The sequence below is a fragment of the Oncorhynchus kisutch genome, unplaced genomic scaffold (genome assembly GCF_002021735.2).
Source record: "Oncorhynchus kisutch isolate 150728-3 unplaced genomic scaffold, Okis_V2 scaffold1969, whole genome shotgun sequence".
NCBI lineage: Eukaryota > Metazoa > Chordata > Actinopteri > Salmoniformes > Salmonidae > Oncorhynchus > Oncorhynchus kisutch.
The window spans coordinates 1-13,391 of record NW_022263914.1 but is presented as its reverse complement, the minus strand read 5'-3'; the positions used below and the strand labels follow the sequence as shown (position 1 = coordinate 13,391).

Genomic DNA, 13,391 nt, shown 5'->3' with positions numbered 1-13,391 from the left:
TTGAATGACCTAATGTGGAATAGAGTTCCATGTAGTCATGGCTCTATGTAGTACTGTGGGTTTCCCAGCCTCTGTTCTGGACTTAGGGACGGTGAAGAGACCACTGCTGTCTGAGGTGTGTTAGCTGTTTGAATAGACAGTTAGGTATTTTCAGCACGTCAATACCTCTCACAAAATCAAGTAGTGATGAATACAATCTCTCCTCCCCTTTGTGCCAGGAGAGATTCACTTAGATTTTCTTGATATTAGCCCTCAGTGTACATTTAAGGGCGAACCGTGCTGCTCTGTTTTTGGCCAATTGCATATGTCCATCTTTGCAGCATTTGATCATAACTCGGCCATAGTCCAGGTGTGATAAAATCACATATGTATGACATTAATTTGAGCCCGTTTGCTACAACAGGAAATGAATCCTGCAGCAACAGAAAATGTTTCCCCGGCTATGTGTTTGGTGCCGACAGAGATGAACGCTTTGTGTTCTTAGGAAACTATGCAGTATTTAGTTTTTTTACAAATGATTTCTTACACTGTTACCCCAGGAAATCTTAAGTCTTATTACATACAGCCGGGAGGAACTATTGGGTATAAGAGCAACATCAACTTACCAACATTACGACCAGGAATACAACTTTACCGAAGTGGATCCTCTGTTTCGACCACCACCCAGGACAATGGATCGGATCCCAGTAGGCGACCCAAAACAACGGCGCCGTTGACGCCTCACAAGTCCTCAACTGGCAGCTTCATTAAATAGTACCTGCAAAACACCAGTATCAAGTCAACAGTGAAGAGGCAACTCTGGGATGCTGGCCTTCTAGGCAGAGTTCTTCTGTCCAGTGTCTGTGTTCTTTTGCCCATCTTAATCTTTTCTTTTTATTGGCCAGTCTGAGATATGGCTTTTTCTTTGCAACTCTCCATAGAAGGCCAGCATCCTGGAGTCGCCTTTTCACTGTTGACGTTGAGATTGGTGTTTTGCAGGTACTAACTAATGAAGCTGCCAGATGGGGACTTGTGAGGCGTCTGTTTCTCAAACTAGACACTAATGTACTTGTCCTCTTGCTCAGTTGTGCACAGAGGCCTCCAACTCCTCTTTCTATTCTGGTTAGAGCCAGTTTGCACTGTTCTGTGAAGGGAGGAGTACACAGCGTTGTACGAGATCTTCAGTTTCTTGGCAATGTCTTGCATTGAATAGCCTTCATTTCTGAGAACAAGAATATACTGACGAGTTTCATAAGAAAGTTCTTTGTGTCTGGCCATTTTGAGCCTGTAATCGAACCCACAAATGCTGATGCTCCAGATACTCAACTAGTCTAACGAAGGCCAGTTTTATTGCTTCTTTAATCAGCACAAAAGTTTTCAGTAGTGCTAACATAATTGCGAAAGGGTTTTCTAATGATACATTTGCCTTTTAAAATTATAAACTTGGATTAGCTAACACAGCATGCCATATCAACACAGGAGTGATGTTTGCTGATAATGGGCCTCTGTATTCCTATGTAGATATTCCATAAGAAATCTGCTGTTTCCAGCAACAATAGTCATTTACAACATTAACAATGTCGACACTGTATTTCTGATAAATGTTATGTTATTTTAATGGACAAAAAATGTGCTTTTCTTTCAAAAACAAGGACATTTCTAAGTGACCCCAAACTTTTGAACGGTAGTGTATGTTTTTTCAGCAGCATATTATGATCAATAATGTCAAAAGATGCACTGAAGTCTAGCAAAATAGCTCCTACAATCTTCTTATTATCAGTTTCTTTCAGCCAATCATCAGTCATTTGTGTCAAGGCTGTACATGTTGAGGGCCCTTCCCTATAAGTGAGTTGAAAGTCTGTTGTTAATTTGTTTACTGTGAAATAGCATTGTACCTGGTCAAACGCATTTTTTCCCAAAAGTTTACTAAGGGTTGGTAGTTGGTATTCTTGGGTATCGGAAGGACTTTTACTTCCCTCCAGCCCTGAGACACACACTGTCCTGTAGGCTGAGATAGATAGGAGTGGCAATAGTCCGCTACCATCCAAGTTGTCAGTACCAGACGGTTTGTCATTACTGATAGACAGCAATACTATTTTCACCTCTTCCACACTCACTTTACAGAATTCAAATTCAGTTATGCATGAAAATTAAGGTTTAGAGTTTGTTATTGGCATGTCATGCCTATGTTTGCTAATCTTGCCAATTAAAAAGTCATTAAAGTAGTCAGCAATATCAGAGGGTTTTGCAATGTTCAATTAAACAGTGCTGTTCTGAATGACCAAAGAAGAATTTGAAAACAGAGAAATGTTGAACGACCAAAGAAGAATGCCTTTGTACACTCACGTACAATGAGTGGACAAAACATTAGGAACACCTTCCTAATATTGAGTTGCACCCCATCTTGCCCTCTGAACAGCCACAATTTGTCAGGGCATGGACTCTATTAGGTGTCAAAAGCGTTGCACAGGGATGCTGGCCCATGTTGACTCCAATGCTTCCCACAGTTGTGTCAAGTTGGCTGGATGTCCTTTGGGTGGTGGACCATTCTTGATACACAAGGGAAACTGAAAAACCCAGCATACCCAGTTCAAAGGCACTTAAATATTTTGTTTTGACCATCCACCCTCTGAATGGCACACATACACAATCCATGTCTCAACTGTCTCAAGGCTTAAAAATGATTATTTAACCTGTCTCCTCCCCTTCATCTAAATAGATTGATGTGGATTTAACAGGTGACATCAATAAGAGATAGCTTTCACCTTGATTCCCCTGCTCAGTCTATGTCATAGAAAGACCAGGTGTTTCTAATGTTACATACACTCACTGTATATGCTTATGCTACACTTTCAGAGTGCGTTATCAATTAATCCACTCATTGTGTAGGCCTACCCTCTTCTAAATTGCTGTAACAATGAGAAGGAAATGCCAGAGGCATGTTTTGTTTGCATCACTGACCACAGGAACCAGTCACCTATAATCAACATAGTCTAGAAAGAGAAGGTCTTTGTTTTGTACACCTCTTGAATGAACAGTCACATCTTGGGAGTATTTGTCTTCTAAGTCGGTGGGTTGTTTGTCGACTGATATTATAATGAGTCATTTGTCAACTGTAAACCTTTTTGTTTAAATGCTCATCTGATTCCTCAATCTTAAAACATTCCCACGGTCATGCACTGTTTCCTGCAGAGACACCTGACACAGCCCCCATTCTATCTCATAGAAGTGGGTCTGTGTCTATTGTCTCTGTGGTTCCAGCCAATCAGCTATAAGGACAGGTATAAAACCTCTGATGGGTCTTTTAACAAAGAGATAGAGGACTCGTGTGATGACTTCCACCCACCATGGAGCTGTAAGTCACTTTGATTGATATATTCTTTATAACAATGTAACATTTAGGTCATGTAACATTTAATTGAAATGTTGTGCGTTGTCTTGACTTAGTCTTACAAAGCATTAGATTTAACACTGAACAACTATCTTCTTTATAAAAGGGAAGGGAATGGGGGGATACCTAGTCAACTGTTCAACTATCTTTATAAAAGGGAAGGGAATGGGGGGATACCTAGTCAACTGTACAACTATCTTCTTTATAAAAGGGAAGGGAATGGGGGGAAACCTAGTCAACTGTACAACTATCTTCTTTATAAAAGGGAAGGGAATGGGGGGATACCTAGCCAACTGTACAACTATTTTCTTTATAAAAGGGAAGGGAATGGGGGGATACCTAGTCAACTGTACAACTATCTTCTTTATAAAAGGGAAGGGAATGGGGGGATACCTAGTCAACTGTACAACTATCTTCTTTATAAAAGGGAAGGGAATGGGGGGATACCTAGTCAACTGTACAACTATCTTTATAAAAGGGAAGGGAATGGGGGGATACCTAGTCAACTGTACAACTATCTTCTTTATAAAAGGGAAGGGAATGGGGGGATACCTAGTCAACTGTTCAACTATCTTTATAAAAGGGAAGGGAATGGGGGGATACCTAGTCAACTGTACAACTATCTTCTTTATAAAAGGGAAGGGAATGGGGGGATACCTAGTCAACAGTACAACTATCTTCTTTATAAAAGGGAAGGGAATGGGGGGAAACCTAGTCAACTGTTCAACTATCTTTATAAAAGGGAAGGGAATGGGGGGATACCTAGTCAACTGTTCAACTATCTTTATAAAAGGGAAGGGAATGGGGGGATACCTAGTCAACTGTACAACTATCTTCTTTATAAAAGGGAAGGGAATGGGGGGATACCTAGTCAACTGTTCAACTATCTTTATAAAAGGGAAGGGAATGGGGGGATACCTAGTCAACAGTACAACTATCTTCTTTATAAAAGGGAAGGGAATGGGGGGATACCTAGTCAACTGTTCAACTATCTTTATAAAAGGGAAGGGAATGGGGGGATACCTAGTCAACAGTACAACTATCTTCTTTATAAAAGGGAAGGGAATGGGGGATACCTAGTCAACTGTTCAACTATCTTTATAAAAGGGAAGGGAATGGGGGGATACCTAGTCAACTGTTCAACTATCTTTATAAAAGGGAAGGGAATGGGGGGATACCTAGTCAACTGTACAACTATCTTCTTTATAAAAGGGAAGGGAATGGGGGGATACCTAGTCAACAGTACAACTATCTTCTTTATAAAAGGGAAGGGAATGGGGGGAAACCTAGTCAACTGTACAACTATCTTCTTTATAAAAGGGAAGGGAATGGGGGGATACCTAGCCAACTGTACAACTATCTTCTTTATAAAAGGGAAGGGAATGGGGGGATACCTAGTCAACTGTACAACTATCTTCTTTATAAAAGGGAAGGGAATGGGGGGATACCTAGTCAACTGTACAACTATCTTCTTTATAAAAGGGAAGGGAATGGGGGGATACCTAGTCAACTGTTCAACTATCTTTATAAAAGGGAAGGGAATGGGGGGATACCTAGTCAACTGTACAACTATCTTCTTTATAAAAGGGAAGGGAATGGGGGGATACCTAGTCAACAGTACAACTATCTTCTTTATAAAAGGGAAGGGAATGGGGGGATACCTAGTCAACTGTTCAACTATCTTTATAAAAGGGAAGGGAATGGGGGGATACCTAGTCAACTGTACAACTATCTTCTTTATAAAAGGGAAGGGAATGGGGGGATACCTAGTCAACAGTACAACTATCTTCTTTATAAAAGGGAAGGGAATGGGGGGATACCTAGTCAACTGTTCAACTATCTTTATAAAAGGGAAGGGAATGGGGGGATACCTAGTCAACTGTTCAACTATCTTTATAAAAGGGAAGGGAATGGGGGGATACCTAGTCAACTGTACAACTATCTTCTTTATAAAAGGGAAGGGAATGGGGGGATACCTAGTCAACAGTACAACTATCTTCTTTATAAAAGGGAAGGGAATGGGGGGATACCTAGTCAACTGTACAACTATCTTCTTTATAAAAGGGAAGGGAATGGGGGGATACCTAGCCAACTGTACAACTATCTTCTTTATAAAAGGGAAGGGAATGGGGGGATACCTAGTCAACTGTACAACTATCTTCTTTATAAAAGGGAAGGGAATGGGGGGATACCTAGTCAACTGTACAACTATCTTCTTTATAAAAGGGAAGGGAATGGGGGGATACCTAGCCAACTGTACAACTATCTTCTTTATAAAAGGGAAGGGAATGGGGGGATACCTAGTCAACTGTACAACTATCTTCTTTATAAAAGGGAAGGGAATGGGGGGGATACCTAGTCAACTGTTCAACTGAAAAGGCCAATGCTCTTTATTTTTCTCGTAGCTCCCTGTGTTCTCTGTCAGTTCTGATGCTAGTGGCTGTTGTGTTCATGGTACCAATGAAAGGTAAGCTTCATTTTCCCTAAACAAGGATCATATATCACCTAAACAAGGATCATATATCAGCCTATATGGATTTGCTCCAGTAAGCGTTTCCAGTGAATAGTTCAGCGTGTCATACACTGGCCAAAAACAACCTGCTTTTATAGCTGTGGTGAAAAGGTCTGATACAGTAATATGACATGATATTACTGAGGTTATGGAGATTCAATCAGTTAATAATAGTCCTGTTTCCTTTTCAGACAGAAGTGAGGATGTGTTAAGCTTTTTGAATGGTGAGATGGTTGGCTACATGCTAATGCACCTGTTTATTGTCTTGTGTTGATGAGACCCGAACAGTTGTCAGTCTTGATGGAGAAATCACATTTTCAAAAAATGATCAGAGGTGGTGAGATTCTAATAAGCTGTTGGTTAGGTAGCTCATTCTCAGATGTTGTTACAGGTGCCCTTGATGTTGCTCCCGCTACTCAAAGCACCTCAGGAAAAATCAAAGGTCTGTTCTTCATACTTATATATTTATTTATATATCCTCCTTTTGTTACTTTTAAAATCATTAACTCGATCTGCCGTCTTTCTTCTCTACTTTCCCCAGGTCCTGAGAACACCTTTGGTAAACCAGCTCCAACCCCAGGTTAGTGAAAGTAGATTTTGATGTTTGAGGGAAATGTTTCTAACTAGCATCTATTATTGCCATGTTGACCTAATTTATTACCGTGTTCAACAGCAAGACAAAGTCCTTTAAGACCAACAGAGAACTCTGCAGGTAGTTTTTTTATTACGTTAGTTTATAATCAAACGGTCAAACTTTGTTGTGAAATATAATGAAATCAATGTTACATTACGTGAATCATTACTCCGCAATCATTTGTCTTCCAGAAATCTCAAATGTTACACAGACTGAAAACTCTGCTTGTTTAACAGGTTAGTGTGGGGAAGGTTGAGCTGGGAAGTTATCAATAGTCAGTAGTTAGTGTTATTGATATGTGGTTGATCATGTGTTTTTTGTGTTATTGATCATTATCTGATCATGTATCAGATGTTGTAGACTCAGATGCCAGATCCAAAGAGAAATGCAACTCCGATGATCTTACAGGTGTGTGGAATATGGTTTGAAAATAATGCTATATAGGAAGTTTCAATATCATTTTCAGAGTTGTTTTATTCAATGTCCCACAGATGCAGAACGATCTGAAAGTAACTCCGCAGAAAGCAGAGGTATATTAAATATCAAAATAATCTGTCACTGAAATATCCGTAGGGGAAAATGAATCTGGTAATATTGATTTCATAGACTGTTATGGCCACACCAATTCTGATTCTCTTTCTTTCTTTCTCTCTTTCTCTCTCTTTCTTTCTTTCTTTCTTTCTTTCTTTCTTTCTTTCTTTCTTTCTTTCTTTCTTTCTTTCTTTCTTTCTTTCTTTCTTTCTTTCTTTCTTTCTTTCTTTCTTTCTTTCTTCAGAGGATTATGATGACTCTCTGGGATCTAATACAAAGATTACACAAACTGGTATGTCATGTTTTACATCAATGTAAAGAAATGGTAGCTAGATAATTGATGTAGCGTCACTGTTTTTACCACAAACAGAAATGCAGAAGGTACCACAGGATTCTAATTCTGCTGGTCAGAATTCCAGCCTCTTATAATTACATCCCATAGACATGTAACTAACACTATGTAAGAGACTGAACATGACATCACCTGGGCTTGTCTTGTTGTAGGACAGCAACAGAGATCATGTGGTTGTAGCAGGCGCCAAACCCTCTACTGAGATTCAAGATATGTCATTATCTACTAGATGAAGTCCTTGGCCAACAGTGTATTTAATCAAACATAGAATTAACATACTTAGAATAAAAACATATTAAACCAATAGCACTTATTCATATCCATAGATTTTTGTACAAAGAGTAAATTCAAAATGGAATCAGTTGACAGTTCTAACCGACTCTTCTTCCCCAATACAGTGACAGACGACAGTAGCAGCGACGAGACTGACAGTTCTCCTCCAAGTGATGTGAGAAAATACAAACAACCTCCAGGAAGGAGAACCATAAACCCAGACCATGTCGACAGCATGCAGACAACCACCAGGCAGGATCCAACCAATGGGAGCGAGGAGCTGGATAGAGAGACTCAGAGGGACCCCACAGTGGGGAGAGAGAGAACCAGCAGAGTGCTCATTGATCTCAACAGTGAAGAGGATGTGATGGTGGGCTGTCAGGGTACTGTCTGTGTGCCCGGAGAGCAGGGGACTACAGTCAATGGAGGTGAAAATGATGAGAATATAAGTCTAAACAGTAGAGATAGAGATATCCAAAGCCAAGAGGTCACAGGCACAGCCACGGAGCAGGCCCTATGTAGGGATAGTTGTAGGGGTGTAGTGAATGGAGTGTTGGACACAGCCAGAGAACAGCAGGACTTGGACAGTATGGAGCATGTCAATGGTAGACCCAATGGTACTGATGAAGCCAAGAGTAGAGGTTCATCTGGCTTCTATTCTACCATGATTCCAAACTACGGCTTTACAAAAATGAAGATCCACAGCAGAATTCTTTAACTACTGAACCTATATTATTGAAAAATATCTGAATGATTGCTTTTTATCCTAACAGAAACCAGAGATGACATCAGCACTGAGACGAACCCAGTCGGTAGGTTTAGAGGAAACACACCGTGAACAATAAAACAATCCCAGTAAAACCCCTGAGGTCCCTGAGCACTTCTGTTCAGATGGTAAGTAGGGTTATGTGTTCTGGTAAGGGAAGATACAGAGAAACAGCAGATTATTTATATCCACCTAAATATGTGCTGGAAACACTTTGGTGAGGAAAATATCACTTTCTCGTATTGCGAAACCCACAAATGTTCTCTAGCAGGTCTGAAAATATTTCCTGTTTTGCAAAAATATTTACATTGATGTGGTGAATTCGAAACATTACCCCAGTGAATACTTTGTATAACAATTTCTGTTTCAAATAAGACCACTGCTTCTAAGACCTAAGTAGAAACAGAGCAGAGGTGTTACCTACCGGAGGTCAACCTACATCCATATTACACATTCAACAACACACCACTGTTTTCAAACTTATCTTACCCCTCACAGGCAAAATGTTTAAATCATACTGAGTGTTCTCCATGTTGGCTGCTCTGTGTTCTAGTGATTGGTTAGCCTCCAGGAGCCCCAGCCAGGAGCCCCAGCCAGGAGCTCCAGCCAGGAGCCTGTCAGTGCCAGAGGCTTCCTCCAGGTAGAGTTGGCTCAGCTCTACCCTGCAGGGCCTGTAAATCTCCCTGCCTCTCACTCGTGTGTCGTCTCCCTCAAGCTCCACCGACTCTACCAGACCGCAGAGTCCCTCTCACACTTATATTCATGACAGAGACGTCAGTACATCTGTGGATATTTACCACCAATTTTTCACTTGATCTTGAAATGGTATAAATGGTATTCTGACAGCAGCTGTGCCCCCTGGTCTTATTGCCGGTAGTCAATTTGAATTGTAGGTGAATGGAAATAAGATGTTTGGCTCCAATCTGATCTGATCAATCTGATGAAATAAAGGTTTCTCATAAAGCATTGTTTGTTGTACTAATTCGAGGTAATTCAATAAAAGGCTGTGTATACATGCTAATTCACAATTGTAAGGAAAGACAATACACTGTTTGAAGGCAGAATGTCTTACAGTGTTACACAACTGCTTGGACTACATGACCATTCTACACAGAACATTTTCTACATTTCAACTTCATCCAATCATTCAACTGTCAACTTGGCCCATACAAACAACATTTGGTAACTTTGTATAAAATATAATATGTCAGTGATTCAACAACGGAAGAAAAATATGTTGACAGAACATGTCACTGTTACCTTCTTGCTGCGGCAGCAATTTTCCAGACATGAACGCTTCTCTCATCCAACAGTGTTTTATAGTGATCTCTCCCATGTGTTGGAGTTGACATGGGGTGACTGCCCTGACACATCAGCCTTGCTGTTTGCACACAGGCAGTAACACATGTACTGTGGCCTGAGGCACAGCTTCAACATCAACTGCTGTGCTGAGCAAAACCAGTGGCACAGAATGAGGAGCAGCTGATTACAAAATATACATACATGATGAGCTTGTGACCCTCGTGTGATGAGTTACCTTGTCTGAGACCTGAGGACTTGTGGTAGCTCCCTGAGCTGATGTCTAGGCTTTAGCTTAGCAGGCTACCATAGTCTTGTGTCACGATTGGTAGAAGGTAAATTCACTGGACCTTACAGCTGGAATCCCCAGTAGGTGGAAACATTACCACTGGCCGCCCCAACACCGTTGTTGTTGTTTTTGTTGCCCAGCTGAGGATCATCATGATGAAAACAACTGCAGTACATATTGTGCTTTTCTATCGCACCTGCAATGTCTGAGGGGAAAAAACTGTGTTGGTTGTTTCCAGTAACTTCTATGTTGTTGTAATATCCCAAACAGACCTGGTTGTTTCAACGATAAGGATTCCAGCTGTAAGAGAAGTCACTGTTTACTTATATAGTAAACACACCACAAGTTGGAATCTGAAGTGACACTCCAATATGGCTTCATTTTGTGGTGGATACCAACCACGGAGATCCTCCACTATTACATTCTCAGTGTTCCTTTCCAGACCTCCATGTACTGGCTCTGATGCTTATAAAACTCTGTTTCTGTAAAAAGCAGTCTGCACAGGAAGCTAGCTCTTCTATCTGTGCTGTCTTAGAACCTGGAACCTGCCAGAAAACAGTGTGGTGCCTGGACAGAGAAGTCTCAAATGGTCAGCTGCTCTGGGGTTTATGGAGAGGAAGAAGAATCCTTAGACAAATGTTTAGACAGAAATATCCCATCCCCTCATCTAGAGGACAGCATCTTGGGGAATGAGTGAGCCGAATGGATTTCTCCAAGTCCTAAACAGTACGACATCTCTTTATCTCTCTTATGAAACTGATTTTACATGACAATCACTGTAAATCTCACACACACACACACACACACACACAGTAGAGAGAGAGAGAGAGAAAGACCTCAACAAACACAAACTTAGCAAAACGTAACATATCCCACTTGTATTGTTCAGACAGGACCTGAACAGGCAGACTAAACAAATCCAAACTGAGTCGTCGGGTTGTTGGGAAGGATGAATTACAACCCCAGTGCTAAATGGGAGAAGTGATGGTGTCTGACAGTTGAGTTCCTCTGTGAGCCGCTGCCGGGTCTGATTTCTCCTCTGCTGAGGCAGTCATTAGTGGGCCAGACAGGAGGCTCTCCTCCATGCATCATGTCATACTACTTAAACTGCTAAGATGAAAGGTCAGGCTGCTCCTTCTCTTAACAAGTTAAACAGAGGTTAACATAGATATTTGGTTTATGGGTTATTGCTATTGGTTATTACACAATATGGCTTTAACACTAAATGGGTGGACTTGGACCGTAGATTCTGTCCGGTAGTGTTGTGGTCAGAGGAGGGTTAACAGACAGGGGGAACTGGTTGTCCTGGGCCGACTGCTCTGCTGGGTGGAAGACAGGACTGCACCGTGTCCGCCCTCCAGGCTTCGTTTGTAAACACACACACATTTGTGTGTCTGGATTTATCCAGACCTCATGGTCTTAGTATTCAATAGACCCAAGAAGACGAGGAAACATCAATGGACTGATTTTATTGAACAGGGGTAAGGTTTTGCCACAGGGGAAAAGCTCCCCCCTACTTGACCACATACGGTCACACTTCATTTTCCTGGTGGTTGTGGTCAGGCAATGGGTAGCACTCTTGTTCTCAATGTCCAGTGGAACTATGCAAGATCAGGCTTTGGCTGTTCTCACACAATCTGGTCAATCCATCTGTTGCTACCATTATTACGTCTGGATTAAGAATACATTAGGATTTGAGCTATTAATGTACTATAATTCCTTTGAAGCCATTGTAGCTGCAGTTAAAATCAATTTCAAAGTCACTCCTTAAAGGGGAAATCTGTAGTTTATACAAAAATATAATGGGTAGATATCATTCATTAAACGTCCCAAAATGAATGTACCAATTACCCCTTTATAGGAGGACAAAATGGTCCTCCTTCCTGGATAAGAGGTGACTTTCCTGAGATGTTACTGATTTTGTCTTTCAGTCTCTGCTGTAGGGTTCCAAAATTACAGTAACTTTCCCCAAAATATTAGACTTCCTGCTTATTCCCTCTATTGATTCCGGGAATCTTCCAACCGGATTTCTTGAAAACCAGGGAATTTGGGAAATGTTGCAATCCTATTCCTGAGAGACAGATTGAGTATTTCAGCCTCTGCTGTAATGACAGTAATAAGGAGTTAGTTGATTTAGGTGAACAATCTGGACAGTTCTGGTGTAGAGCTAAGTAACAGCTAATCAAAATGCAGTAGCCAAAAGCATCCCATTTTGCGTTGTTTGAATGTTAAACCTTGTAATTAAACCAGACGAAGGGAATGAGTGATTGAAAACCCTTTGAACATGCTTAACGTGGTTGGGATCATTTGCCAGGCCATGCCACCTTGAATGGCAGCCATCTAATTGGTTTCTGGCTGTTTTCTTTGGCTTGGAAACATGTTGAAATCATTTGAATATATTGAAGGGAACATATTATGCAGCTGACTCGACTGATGTGGGCTCCTGAGTGACGCAGCGGTCCAAGACACTGCATCTCAGAGGCATCACTACAGTCCCTGGTTCGTATCCAGGCTGTGTCACATCCGGACGTGATTGGGAGTCACATAGGGAGGCGTACAGTTGGCCAAGTGTCGCCCGGGTTTGGTCGGGGTAGACTGTCATTGTAAATAAGAATTAGTTCTTAATTGACTTGTCTAGTTAAGTAAAGGTTCAATAAATAAACATGTGCCAGTCTAATGTTGTGTAGATCTCGTCACCTATTGGACTGTATGTGTGTGTAGTGTGTGCTGTGTAGCAATCCATGTAGGCAGTTACAAATACAGAATGACAAGAAAAATCATTGTTTTATCTTGCAGTCAATTGTGGTGATTTGTCAGCTGATCTTAATGTGTTCATGTCATGTATTTATAAATCTCATTCTGAACCTGATGAAGATTTATCTATCCAATCCCTAGTGTGGTTAGGTTTCAGCTCATAGCTGTCTGTGGTCACTGTAATGTCGTTAGTATGGGGGCTGGTGTCTAGTGCTTTGGTCCTCCCCCACTTTCCCCTCCTACCTGTGGGCACTGGATAGAGTTACATCTGAACCTCTTCTGGTTCTTAACACAAACTGTCTACAACTACAGCACCAAGCATGGAATCAGCCTGTGTGTCTGGAATAAACAGACGTTTCCTCTACTGTAGACTGAAAGAGAACATGTGTCTGTAGTCAGGTCTCTTGGGGAGGAAGACGTTTCTCTCTCCAATGACTTTTCCAGGTGAAGGTTAAAGGTTAAATGATGAAGACACATTGAGGGATATGAAAAGGCTGCCTGGGCTTCTGTAAGAAGCCTGCTTCCTTACCCATCTTCCTCATCTCCCTTTTCCCTCCCTCCTCCCTCCTACACCCCTCTCCTCCTACTTATCCCCTCTCCTTCTCACCCCC

General features: G+C 41.3%; 1 long non-coding RNA gene across 1 annotated transcript; it reads left to right on the top strand.

Annotated features, from left to right (window-relative positions):
• The first annotated feature begins 3,238 nt into the window (after window positions 1-3,238).
• LOC109877069 (uncharacterized) lies at window positions 3,239-6,462 on the top strand. The gene is made up of 5 exons (XR_002253122.2): window positions 3,239-3,334; window positions 5,776-5,837; window positions 6,074-6,106; window positions 6,274-6,324; window positions 6,424-6,462. It is a non-coding gene; the product is annotated as an uncharacterized LOC109877069 (long non-coding RNA).
• Window positions 6,463-13,391: the final 6,929 nt, after the last annotated feature.